At 39.3% G+C, this 12,061-nt stretch overlaps 1 protein-coding gene and 1 non-coding gene across 5 annotated transcripts in view; both read right to left on the bottom strand.

Moving 5' to 3' along the window:
- The window catches only part of kank1a (KN motif and ankyrin repeat domains 1a), a 274,650-nt gene that overhangs the window by 219,180 nt on the left and 43,409 nt on the right, over positions 1-12,061 (bottom strand). The gene's annotated exons all lie outside the window — the stretch shown is intronic.
- LOC134357648 (small nucleolar RNA SNORD98) lies at positions 11,234-11,298 on the bottom strand. The gene has a single exon (XR_010020688.1). It is a non-coding gene; the product is annotated as a small nucleolar RNA SNORD98 (small nucleolar RNA).

Raw genomic sequence — 12,061 nt, 5'->3', positions numbered from 1 at the left:
TGTCTATTATGCCACGAAAATAAAAGCATCCTGCAGCTTTCCATTCATGGATGAAAAGTCAAGACCTTCTTACTAAAAGGAAATCATTTACTCCTCACTAACCAATAGATTACAAATGAAATGGCATCTCAAGTTTAATTAATACTGCAAAACATGGCTACGTGCTGCCCATCGAGTACTTTAAGCATTTGGCAATTATCCAGGCAAACCAACCTACTTTTAAGCTTGGAAACATCAAACAAGCAGTTTTCCACTCTTGGACAAAACAAAGAATCCAACACCAGGACTGGCCCCCCACATACAATCAATTTAAATTTTGTTAACAAAAACATACTTCAGAATTTAAGTATAGAGGTTAGTATTAAGGAGGAACTGTAAAGTGCATCGACACCCTTCATGGAAAAGATAACACCAAGTCTTTAAGAACGAGCTGCCATCAATTAAAGTTAGTCTTCCTCAGGTCCATAAGGAAGAGTTAGAAGTGGGGTGGCAGTCTATGCAGTTCCACAGTTCTAAGCAAAATCCTCAAAGCACAACCTGTCAGGCTGATACTTTTGCAAGATTACCTTCTGAAGGACAGGAAAGGTGCTGTCAACTGAATTCTGAAGCCCCAGTGGCTTCAAACTAGTTTGTATACTTTGTGTTTAAGATTAATTTTCTACATTAACTTATGGATTACCATTTGCTATTGAACCATGACATTTCCTGGCCCCTTCCCTCCTGATCTCCAAAGATATTCTGTAATTGATAGCAAGGTACAATCTTAGTCTACGGCCATTCCCAACAGTTTTCCACTCAGCCCGCTGAGAACACTTGGCCAACAGTTCCTCCTACACTACTGAAGTTTTCAATAAAATCCATCTATCTAGTGCCTGTTATAGACCAAAGCCATCCCCAAAGAATTCTACAGAAAAAGTATTTTAAAGTGGAGTCACTGATGTAATGTAACAACTCATCAGCAACTTGTGCAAAGCAAGCTACCAGAAACAGCAAAGCAGTCGACAGACTGAATATTTTGTTTAATTTCCTGGTTGAGTTAAATATCGGAAAGTACACGAGGGAAAATTCTGATATACAGTACTTCACAATACTGCCCATCAATCTTTTATATCGACCAGAAAACAGTCAATACCTAATAAGACCATGTCAGATAGTGGAACACTTAGTATTAGCTTGGCTTTAAAGCATGGTTGAACATAGATGTGCCAATGCTTTGTGCCAAGTGTTATTCACCAACTCATTGAAGAAAAAAACCTGACCGAAGACAAGTTGAAGCATGCAGTAGTTCTATAAATTCCTTAAAAAGGATGTCTATGAAGAACATGTTGTAATTTTAATGGTGGACCTTTTGTTTCCTTGGTGCTTATGTTGGATAGGAGAATCACATGATATGCTCACTTGTGAAAGCAGGAGCTTCTCACATCCACAGTCTGAGATGCTGCTGCAAACAACATGTGCTGCCTCGTAAACAAGTTCTTTCTTTCCTCCACAGAGCATTAAGACCCTTAAGGTCACTTATTTTTGCCAGTCATAATTTCACACTTTTCTACATTAAAGCTTCCATCTATACACTTTGGCTCATTTTGTCACACTACATATTTTAGGCAGCCTATTAATAACCATCTCATCTCTTCTAACTCTACAAATCATCAATTTAGCCCAAAAGTCTCCTGTAATGCATTTCCAAATCTGCTCAAAATACAGTAGCTCTGAAACAAACTATTTCTGAAGTATTCAAATTTTAGAAGGGAAAATATGAAAGAACTAGATACAATCTTTCTCCATTCTATGAGAAGGCATTTACCATTTTAAGTGTGGACTGTACAGTTTTTTTTTTGCAAAAATAAACTTCTTGGCAAGCCAAAGATCAAATACACTACACTCAGCAAGATTCAGCTGTAAAACAGCCTCCTCTCCCTCGTCTTCATTGTTGAATTTATGGATGGCTCAAAAGTACAAATGCACATAATTCTTCAATTTACTGCTCCCACATTCCAATATCAAAGATGCACATTGAAATGTCTCGTTTCAATTCAGAGAGATGACTTTTTGTTGTGCTTCAAAAAGTAATGGGTGACCACCCCCTTATACCTATTCTTAAAGGACAGGATTTTAGTGATTTTCTTAAGGTAAATGTGAAACACTGGCTTTAAGAATGCAGCCATCTACACTCAGCCATGGCATGCAAAAAAGGCTTTGGATGATGTACAGCAGTTTTTGACAAGGCAATGCTGTGAAAGATTAAAGATCAGGCTATCAGAGTAAGATTACTTGCCTCTCCCCGCAATTTACATATTTGTTAAGAATATTCCATGTCTAACCTCTATAAAGCTTACTTGACTTCAAGATAGCTTCCTGCACAATTAAACCAGAAAGCAAAAATGTATCTTGTGGTATTTATCTTAAATAATAAAGTTAGAGAGGTTTTGTTTCCATTTTGAAAATTTTAAAATAATTACATATTTAGGAATGAGAAAAGAAACCAGGATTCAAGGACAAGTGCTATGTTAAAAGGAAAGCAGCATTTAAAAAGCATTGTTTAGATTCCAAAGCAGAACTCCTAAGGGGCACACCACAGTGCTAGTCATTAGATCACAGTGAGCAATAAACAAGCAGGTATCCAAATTCCTGGTTTACAAGTTATGTCTGACTACATTCTTGTCTTCTCTTGAATTTGTACATACCACAAGCCAAATGGCCCAAACTGTACTGATCTAATATTAAAGTTATAGTGCATTTATTGCTTTTCATGGGCAGTGATTTAGGTGCAGATAATTCAAAGATTGTACTGTATTGAAACACGCCCTTTGGCTCGCTATATCTGTGCTGGTCTTCTCTGCTAATTCTATCCAGCAGCAATCCACCCTTTGCCTTCTATGCCATTTTAAGTGCTCATTTAAAGCCAGAAGAAAGTCAGTTACATTTAAATGCATTTCCAGCAACTTACCTTTCAGCTTGCGCATCCTTTGCTCGAAGGATGATATTTACAGGCAGAAGGTAAATTTTCTTTGCAGACTTTCCAAATTGCAAAATTCATTTTCAAGCTTGTATCAAAACACAGGAAATTTTGCCTAACTCAACATTTTCCACATTTATTTTCATTCCAAAACAACTGAATGTCTGTAGAATAATCTTCTCTAGTAGTTGCAGGTGACTTTTAAAATTAGTTTTAAGATTAAAAGAAATACTGAACAATGCATCAGTATAATTATTTAGTGTGCAATGTCAGAAAGTGTGGCTTGCCACAGAAGTTCTGTAGGGAGGTGAAACATATCCGTCTCAAATGTTACCCAATGAACAACGCCTCAAGATATGTGCCAGCCTTTCTCAGTATCAAACGAATTGCAGCCAGTCAGCAAGTTAGTTCATACATTTTCGGCAGCTGTATGGGAGTGAAGTGACACCCACCATTGATTTTTTTTTATTTCTGAGATGGTTAACAGGAGCAATACAAGAACTACAAGCTCTGTCTGACACATGGGACAGGTGATGCCCAACGAGCACCATTTTAAAGGTGGCTTGATCTTTAAATGCTTACAAAGGGCATCCGTGAGCTCCAGAGATAGTCAGTATCATCCTAAATGCCCCGTATCCAATTTGATCAGACATGTGCCAATAATTCCCAGGTGCAAGTAGAAATGTTGCACTTAATGGAGGGTTCGAAAACATTTTTGAACGATTTCCTGTCTGATAATCCCCATGAGTTTGGAATAGTTGCAAGTTAGCACGCACGCATTGTCTCCTACAGGGCCTTGGGCTACAAAGTTTATAGACAACTAGTACACACGAATGAACATTTGGAAGATTAAGGGAATAGGTGGGGGTAGATTTGTTTGGCATCATCTGCCTGGTGGAAACAGTGCATTCACACCGCCTTCTATCGCCAATGCACCAGGCCACAGCAGTCGGGTTTGGGTCCAACGGAGTGAGGAATGCTGAACAGACTAGATCACTCACTGACTCACTAAGGGTGGCTGGTGGCACCTTCTCAGTAGTGACAGGAGAGACCGCCTGCTCACTCTTCAGTCACACTTTTTCTGTGATCTTCTCCCACACACTTCATTCATTTCCAATTTCTGAACAGATCAGGTTGCAAACAGTTCTGAAGAACTATACCCTGTCATAAACCTGGAGACTACCTGTATAAAATGGCAAATCATTCAAATGAATAGATAGATGGATTGGCATTAATTCACAGTACACCTTTTATCAAACAAGAAACAGAAGTTATTTGCTTTTGTAGTACAGTAATTTAGTAGTTAAACTAACACTTGTAATCTTAATTTCCATCTCTTCCCAGCAAAATAGCGTTTAGGAGCCAAATAGTAAATACAATTCATTTACAGGATCTGAGTGGTCACAGACAAGGTCAGCAATTATTCTCCAATTGCCTTTTAGGAGACAGCGGTGAACAGAATTCTTTTAACTACTGCAGAACCTGTGGTAAAGTTAATTTCAGTGAGATGTGTTGGGGGGGGGGGTGTTCCAGAATTTAGACTCAACAAAAATGGAAGCATTATTCTCTCTCCATTGTGCCTCACGTACTTGCTGCCTACTAGAGACTCTGCAAAGTTAGTCATAATGCTCTACCTTAAGTATTTGGAATGTTTGAGTTGAAACTTGCGTAGATGAAATACGGACGGTTAAAACTCATTTAGTCTTACATCGTTTCTCAGCTGTTTATTTAGTTTTAGTATTTGTATGTTTGCGTATACTCTAAAATAAACGAATGATAAGACATTCTATGGGTGTATGCATAACCAGTAATATAAATGTTACAAAATAAAACATACACAATCAGTCTAATTTGACTTGAGAAATTTAAAGTGCTTTGCCATTAATAGCTCTCATTGGTTCAAAGTTAAATGCTATAATTATATGCCAAAGCCATGGGCCTCCCTGGTATGTTAATCCTTGGCCAGCCTCTGTAAACAATGCAAGTAAAATGTCAGTTTCAGAGTATAGGATGTCAATTAAATTGGCTAGTCAGAGCTCTGAATCCATTCTATGCACCTGCTCATCAGTTCCTCACTGGATCTACAGTCTGAAGTAAAACACAAGACTAGGAGCAGAATTAGGACATTCTCCTGACTTCTGCCCATAAACTTTAATAGCCTGACTAATCAAGAATCCATCACTCTGCTTTAAATATACCTAATCATTTGGCTTCCACAGCTGTCTACGGCAATGAATTTCACAGAATCACCACCCTCTGGCAAAAGAAATTCCTCCTTATCTCTAAACGGATGTCTTTCTATTCTGAGGCTGTCCCCTACACTCCCCCACGACAGGAAACATCCACTCTACATCCACTATCTAGGTATTTCAATATTCGATAGGTTTCAATGAGAATTTCTTTCCCCCACCCCCATATTCTTTTAAACACCAGCAAGTACAGGCCCAGAGCCATTAAATTTTTTTTCATGCATTAATACTTTCATTCTGGGGAGCTTTCTCATAAACCACCTCTGGATCCCGAATGCCCGGGATTAAGTAAGGCACCTGACACTGCAAACAATACTCCAAACACCTTTAAAGCCTCAGCATTACATACTTGCTTTTATATTCTAGTCCTCACAAAATGAATGTTAATATTGCATTTGCCTTCCTTACCACTGAATCAACATGCAAGTTAACCTGTAGTGACCCCTTCATGAGAACTCCCAAATCCCTTTGCTGAATTGTCTCCGTGTAGAAAATAGCGTATGCTTTTATTCCTTCCACTATCGTGCATGACTGTATACTTCCCAACATTGTATTCCATCTGCCGTTGCTTTGCCCAGTCTCCTCGTCTGTCCAAGCCCTTCTGCAGACTCCGCATCCTCAACACTACTTGTCCCTCCACCCATCTTTGGATCATCTACAAACCTGGCCACAGAGCCATGAATGCCATCATCCAAATCATTGACTTTACGTGAAAAGGAGAGGTCCCAACACTGACCCCTGCAGAACGCCACAAGTCAATCGGATCTATGAAATCCGGTGTTTCATCTTTGATTCACAAGAAACCAGATGACATTAAAAAGCCCATTGGCTTTTCTGTACACAGCAGGTCCACCGGTAAACTAAATAACTCCAACATCATGAACTCAAACTGAATCAGAGGCCTCTACCACAAATTTGTATTTGGGTGAATGGAACTACAATGCTACAAATATCTGTGGGCTTTCAAAATGGAGGAAAAAATGAGTTTTACATTTACAATTTCACAATTTATAGTGAATGCCAGTATAACTACAGCAAGTCAATGTTCACTGGAAGGAGAAATTGACACTCATGCTATCAGATAGGAAGCTACCCAGACAGATTACAAGACGCTACTTGCGTCTCCACCCCGAGGGCGGCCTCATCTTGGCACAAGAGGAGATCATGGATCAGCACTTCAGAACAGGCATCGGAATGAAAATGTTTGACCACCGGGAAGTCCTGCTTGTGGCGGATGGCTGATCTGATTGTAACCTCAACTGGACACTCCTACCTACACATGGCAACTTCTCAGCCTCCTGGTAGAAGGTTAGTATTCAATTGTCAATGCTATAATGATTTTTCAAGAAAAAGTTCAGCAAGATAAGTAGTCAATAGATAAGATTAAAAAGATTACTAGCACCTTAAGCTATTTAACATACCAGTCTGACTCTTACAAGCACATATGCACATTGCCTAGTAACAGACAAACTATTCTCAATAGAACATGACACATCTCACTGTTTCACAGTAAGCGTCAGTAAGATGCAAGGAAAGATGCCAAATACCAACCATTTAGAGGCACACAGTGGTAGACAAAAAAAAATGCATGAAAAGTAATGATTACTGGATTGTTTTCAGTGATTTTAGTCTGGAGATGAGTGTTAAGCACAAATATTAACATAGCAAGCATTTGGAAAAAGCGTCTGGTGAATTCAGAGAACAGGGAGAAACAGGAGAACTTTTTTAAAAAGAATTCTTAGTAAACTCATCTTTGAACAGGAATTAAAAAGCAACCCATAGATAATACTGCAAGCAATTCAAGGGACAAGAAGTTTTACTTTTGGTCATGGATAGAATAGCATGGTAACTAGAAGCTTTGGCCCACATGTGTGCACAAACTATCAAGCACCATTTAAATTAATCTCATTTTATTTTCCCCTAATGTCCCATCAATTCCCTTGCTTACCCCACCCCTCATTAACTGAACTACACACTAGGGGCAACTTGCACTATGAATGGAGCACTCAAGAATGAGTGAACTCCACATAGATAGCACCAGAGGCCAGCACTGAACCTCGATTGGAGTTGTGAAGCAACCCTATATTTAAAAATTAATTTCTAAAAGTATTGCTCATGGGGAAAATACTTCTTGCAAACTAGTATGTGTAGGTGGTACAATGAGAGTAGACATTTCAGGTGACCAATGATTGGCATCTAAATCACAATGTCATAAATTTCTAATAATATCAACCAGACTCAGTAGCCTCAGAGTAGATTACCCATGGAATGCATGGAATTTGGTGAAGCCAGGCAAGGAGCAGAAAGAAAAAAAGATTAGATATGTAATTTAATCCTTAAATCAGAACATAATAATGTTCTTACCGTTTTAAGTAATTACTTGGTTTAAGAGCCATTACTGCTTTAATAGAAAGCAAATTAATTTTGTTCGCGGAACTTTTATATTATAATCACCTTTTCTGAGACGGGTGGGGGTGTGCCAGTGCATTTGTAATTAAGTTGCTATATTCTGCTCAGATCTTGAAGACCTATCAAGCATCAGACACTAAAACATCTCATCAACAATGCCCAAAGCTGCTCCCACACAACCTTCAGTTCTGATGATTAACCCATTCTTCTGATCTAAAATTCTTCAAACTTTAGTGAATTGTGCTCTGTAGAGAATTTAATTAATTGTTGTGTAACAATTAAATTACTAGTCTTCACATCATTGAATTGCCTCTGAAATACAAACACAAATCCCACTACAACCAGTTTTAAATCCCGCAGTCATTAATTAACAAATCTTTGAAACAACTAGCTAATAAACTCAACCCGGCAGACTTAATTCTCAAGAAGGCACAGCGCCTTTAAGCAGATGAAGGTTCATTGCCGTGGCCAAACGAGTGTGCTCCACTTTAAGGAAAGCAACTTCATCCCATCACCTAGCTCATAACGCAACTCCAAATGTTGAGAGGAATGACTCCACGTTTCCCCCTGAAAGGATTCAGCTTTTTTTGCATCAAGCCACTACAGAATTCTAGCAGGTGAAGGAACACAATTCTCACCAAGCTGCCAAAAGGAAAGTAGATGTGAGTGACAAATGTTGGCCTGGCCAGATAAGTTGTTAATTCACTGCTCAGGTTCAAGGCATCATTAATGAGGCCAGTAATTTTTGCCCATCCTGAGTTAATCATAAGTGGGTGGTAGTGATGACTCTTCAAAATGTTGTATTCCTTCTGGGTGCAGTTTATCCCACAAATTCAGCAAGTTCCAGGATTCCCACCAAACAATGGAGGACTGGTGAAGAGCCTCAGCCCGAAACATCAACTGTTTATTCTTTCTCAACCTTAATAGTTCTTGGCAAATTTTCCTACAGAAGTAGTTTCCCCATTGCCTTCTTCTAAGCAGTATCTTTACAAGACAGGTGACCTCGGCCATTATCAATACTTTCCGTGGCCACATAACCAGGACTTGTGCTACACACACAGCTGCTCATCCACTACCAGCTCCCATGGCTTCACACGACTCTGATCAGGCAGCTAAGCAGGTGCTACACCTTTCCCCAGGGGTTACCTGCAGACTAGCAGAGAGAAGGAGCACCTTACACCTCTTTTGGTAGAGATGCACCCCGCCACCCAATCAGCAGATAGGAATTGTTTTCGTTAATGGGCTACATAGACATGGGAGGAAAGTAGGCGTAAGGCTACAATGAAATAATGAAAAAGAAAATAGGATCACGTTCCCAATGGATGGCCTCCTGTGATGCAGAGGTAGGTACCAAGGCTGTACTCCAAGCCTCAGTTCCTCAAGATACCTACTGATGAAGCAGAGTAGACAGCCCCAACCCAGACATGATGTACTCAAAGTAAAACTAATTGCAGTTCTCTTAAACTATAGAGCTTTAACCAAAGGACATTTTCTTTCCAACTTGAAACCAACCCAAGACTCATCACACATTGTCTGGTTTCATTGGGCTAAGCTCTAATAGATATTAGTTGGATAGGTGAGAGTGCAAACTAAGGACACTCCAGCAAAATGGACCACAGACACACCAGTTTAGCACAGAAGTCAGACCATTAACGTTTCGTAGTTGAGAGTGAAGATGTAACAACCACATTCAGCGAACATTTGGCAATTTTCGTAGGATTTCTTTCTGGAACCATGGAAGAACATCAAAAAGCATAGACACCCCTTACTATAACATGCAAACAGATTCTTTGGTTCAAACAAAGGGATTTCTTCTACACATGACTAGTCATCCTTATCACAATTTCCCAACCTGTTCACTTCTTGCTGCATTCCCCCACTTGCCCTTTCTCGAACTGCCTAGTCTTAAAAGCTAACGTGGTCTCGTTTTAATGATTAACTCTGACTGTCACATGCTTGAGCCTGTGGAATGTGTTAAAGCTTCTCTCCATTCCAGACCCACTGCGTTTAAACTTGTAACTGCTGGTATTACCTCAGATTATACAAACCTTCATAACATTGATCATTTTCTCCTCTGCTCTTAAAAACAGCTCCAAATATTTCTAAACATTTTCTACTTTCTCATGATAATTTTGTAAAGGATCTGTTCTGCTCTTTTCTGCATCGTTAGCATTCTTTCTATGATGTGAAGGGCAAAATTGTACATAGATCTGTAATTGCATTCTGGCTTGAACCTTTGTTTCTTGTTCGATAATTTAAATTTGACTCCTGGAGGATATTATGCTTGCTGCAATCTACTCAGTAAAGTAATTCACAAACAATTCAGATATGGAAAGGAGTGAAGGAAGTGTCTCTCTTTGGGCGTCTTTCCACCCCCGCATGTCCCAGTGTAAAAATATTTGTCTTGCAATTCTTGACACAAGTATTCATGGCTTCACATTACGGAAAATCATGATACAGGGCTTTTCTAGGACACAACCCCCATAAAACAGAAGTTGCCTGTACTTATAGGTTCTCCTAAGCTACTCTGCTGGATAGGTTGAAGAATTCCAATAAATGAAATCACACATTTGTCTTTCATTCTGATTGTTGAACTCTGTTTTTAATACATCATAGTTTCTAACATTTTCCCTGCAACAGTTTTTAGGCTTACAACTCTTTTCCCTTCACCCTTTCTTAAATAGTGGGGTTACATTTGCTACTTTCCAGTCCACAGGATCTACTCAACCAAATACAGACAACGATCACAAAGGGGTCCTTCATCTCCACAGCTACCTTTCAAAGCGCTGTGGAGTCAATCCCCCTGTTACAGAGGCAGAGTAACACGACTCCTGAAATGGGTCCATCCACATCGATGCCAACATCTTATTGCCTGTCTATACAAAACCTATTAGCACACATTTCAATTATTTGTATCCTTCCATGCCTTGCAGAATTAAGTATCAAAATGTCTCAAGTGTAGCAATGGCATCTGAATCAACAGCCTTCTCTACTATCAGATTGCCCCCAAGGCTCCACTGCTCCAGGAATTTATCAACTTGAGCTCTCCACTTCTATGACCAAAGTACTGGGCTACTCTCTTATTCTCTGAACCCTTAGCTCTCTAGCATTCCTGACAGATTTTGTTTTGTGACTTTTGCCATGAACTAGTACTCAAAGTGGTTGCACAATTGTTCTGTGGTTTCCTTTCTATTATAAATTCTCCCAATTCTCACTTAGAGATCCATACTTACATAAACAATGAAAACCTTAACAAGAATTTCTTGTTAAGCTTTTCTGTAGAAATTCTTAATATTCATTTTGAATGTTTCTCACCAGTCTGCTGTCATATTTTCACTTCCCACCACACCCATATCCCCAGACATCCAATCCTCCTTTTCCAACTTCTCAAGTGCTCAGAATCCTTGATCCTGCTGCTATTTTTGGCAACTTTAAACTGCTTCCTTGGCTTCATGCCATCTTAATTTTGTTTGTCAGCCAAAGACGAACCTCTCACAACATCTCAACTAAATGGCATAATCTGCAGCCTTCCTTAATAGTTATTCAATATTTTTATGGATTTCTTCAAAAGGGTAATTAATCCACATTTGCGCCTATGGCCATTGATTGCTGTGGGTATGGGTTCAGTGAGCTTTTTTCATCACTGCATTTTCAGCAATGGAATAGGATGACACATCATAACCCAAAGAGACCACAGAAAACATTTCATTTGTTGTTCCTTGCCAGGTCTGTGTTTTTTTAACAAGTTGCTCAAATAACAGGGTTGAAAGCTTGTAAGGAGGTAGCCAGATTTGAACCCAGCACCACTTGCTTCAAAGTCCAGTGTGGATGCCACTACACCACCAGCTGACCTTCCTTTTAAATCAACTACACACTCAAACCTAAAGGATTAATGATTAACCTACAACTGTAGGACAGATGGCATCACACATCTTTTAAATGGAACTATTTAGTTACCAGCCACACATTCAAAATTAGTGTGAATTGTCTCTGGCAATCGAGTGATTGATATGTTAATATAGTTTCAAGATTACAATCACATTTGTTAATACGTGAAAAGTATTTTATTCTACTGGCTGACATGAATGAATTACAGGAATGATATTAAAACTTTGAATACTCCAACTGCTACTAACCAAAATGTATTTTACCTTTCTGTTTTAAAGTGCAGCAATTGAACAATATTCCAAGCACTCCTCCACGACCTGGATCAACAGGTTGATGTCACGTGAAGGATTGTGTGCTTTAAAGACTCCATCAGGCGACGCCAACTCAGGGCCACCCATGTTCGAATGGCTGTGGACGAGATGCCAAACGAAGGTCAATCCAACCTCCAGCTCCCGAGTGAACAGGCCCCTCCCGGGCCACACTTCAGATCAGAAGTGTGAATTCCATATGAAACAATTCCAAGCAATTTACAGTTACATTTAGATAAAAACAACTGGGT

The sequence above is a fragment of the Mobula hypostoma genome, chromosome 16, assembly GCF_963921235.1.
Source record: "Mobula hypostoma chromosome 16, sMobHyp1.1, whole genome shotgun sequence".
Lineage (NCBI taxonomy): Eukaryota > Metazoa > Chordata > Chondrichthyes > Myliobatiformes > Myliobatidae > Mobula > Mobula hypostoma.
The sequence above is the reverse complement of the archived record's forward strand: the minus strand, read 5'-3'. Positions and strand labels throughout refer to the sequence as shown.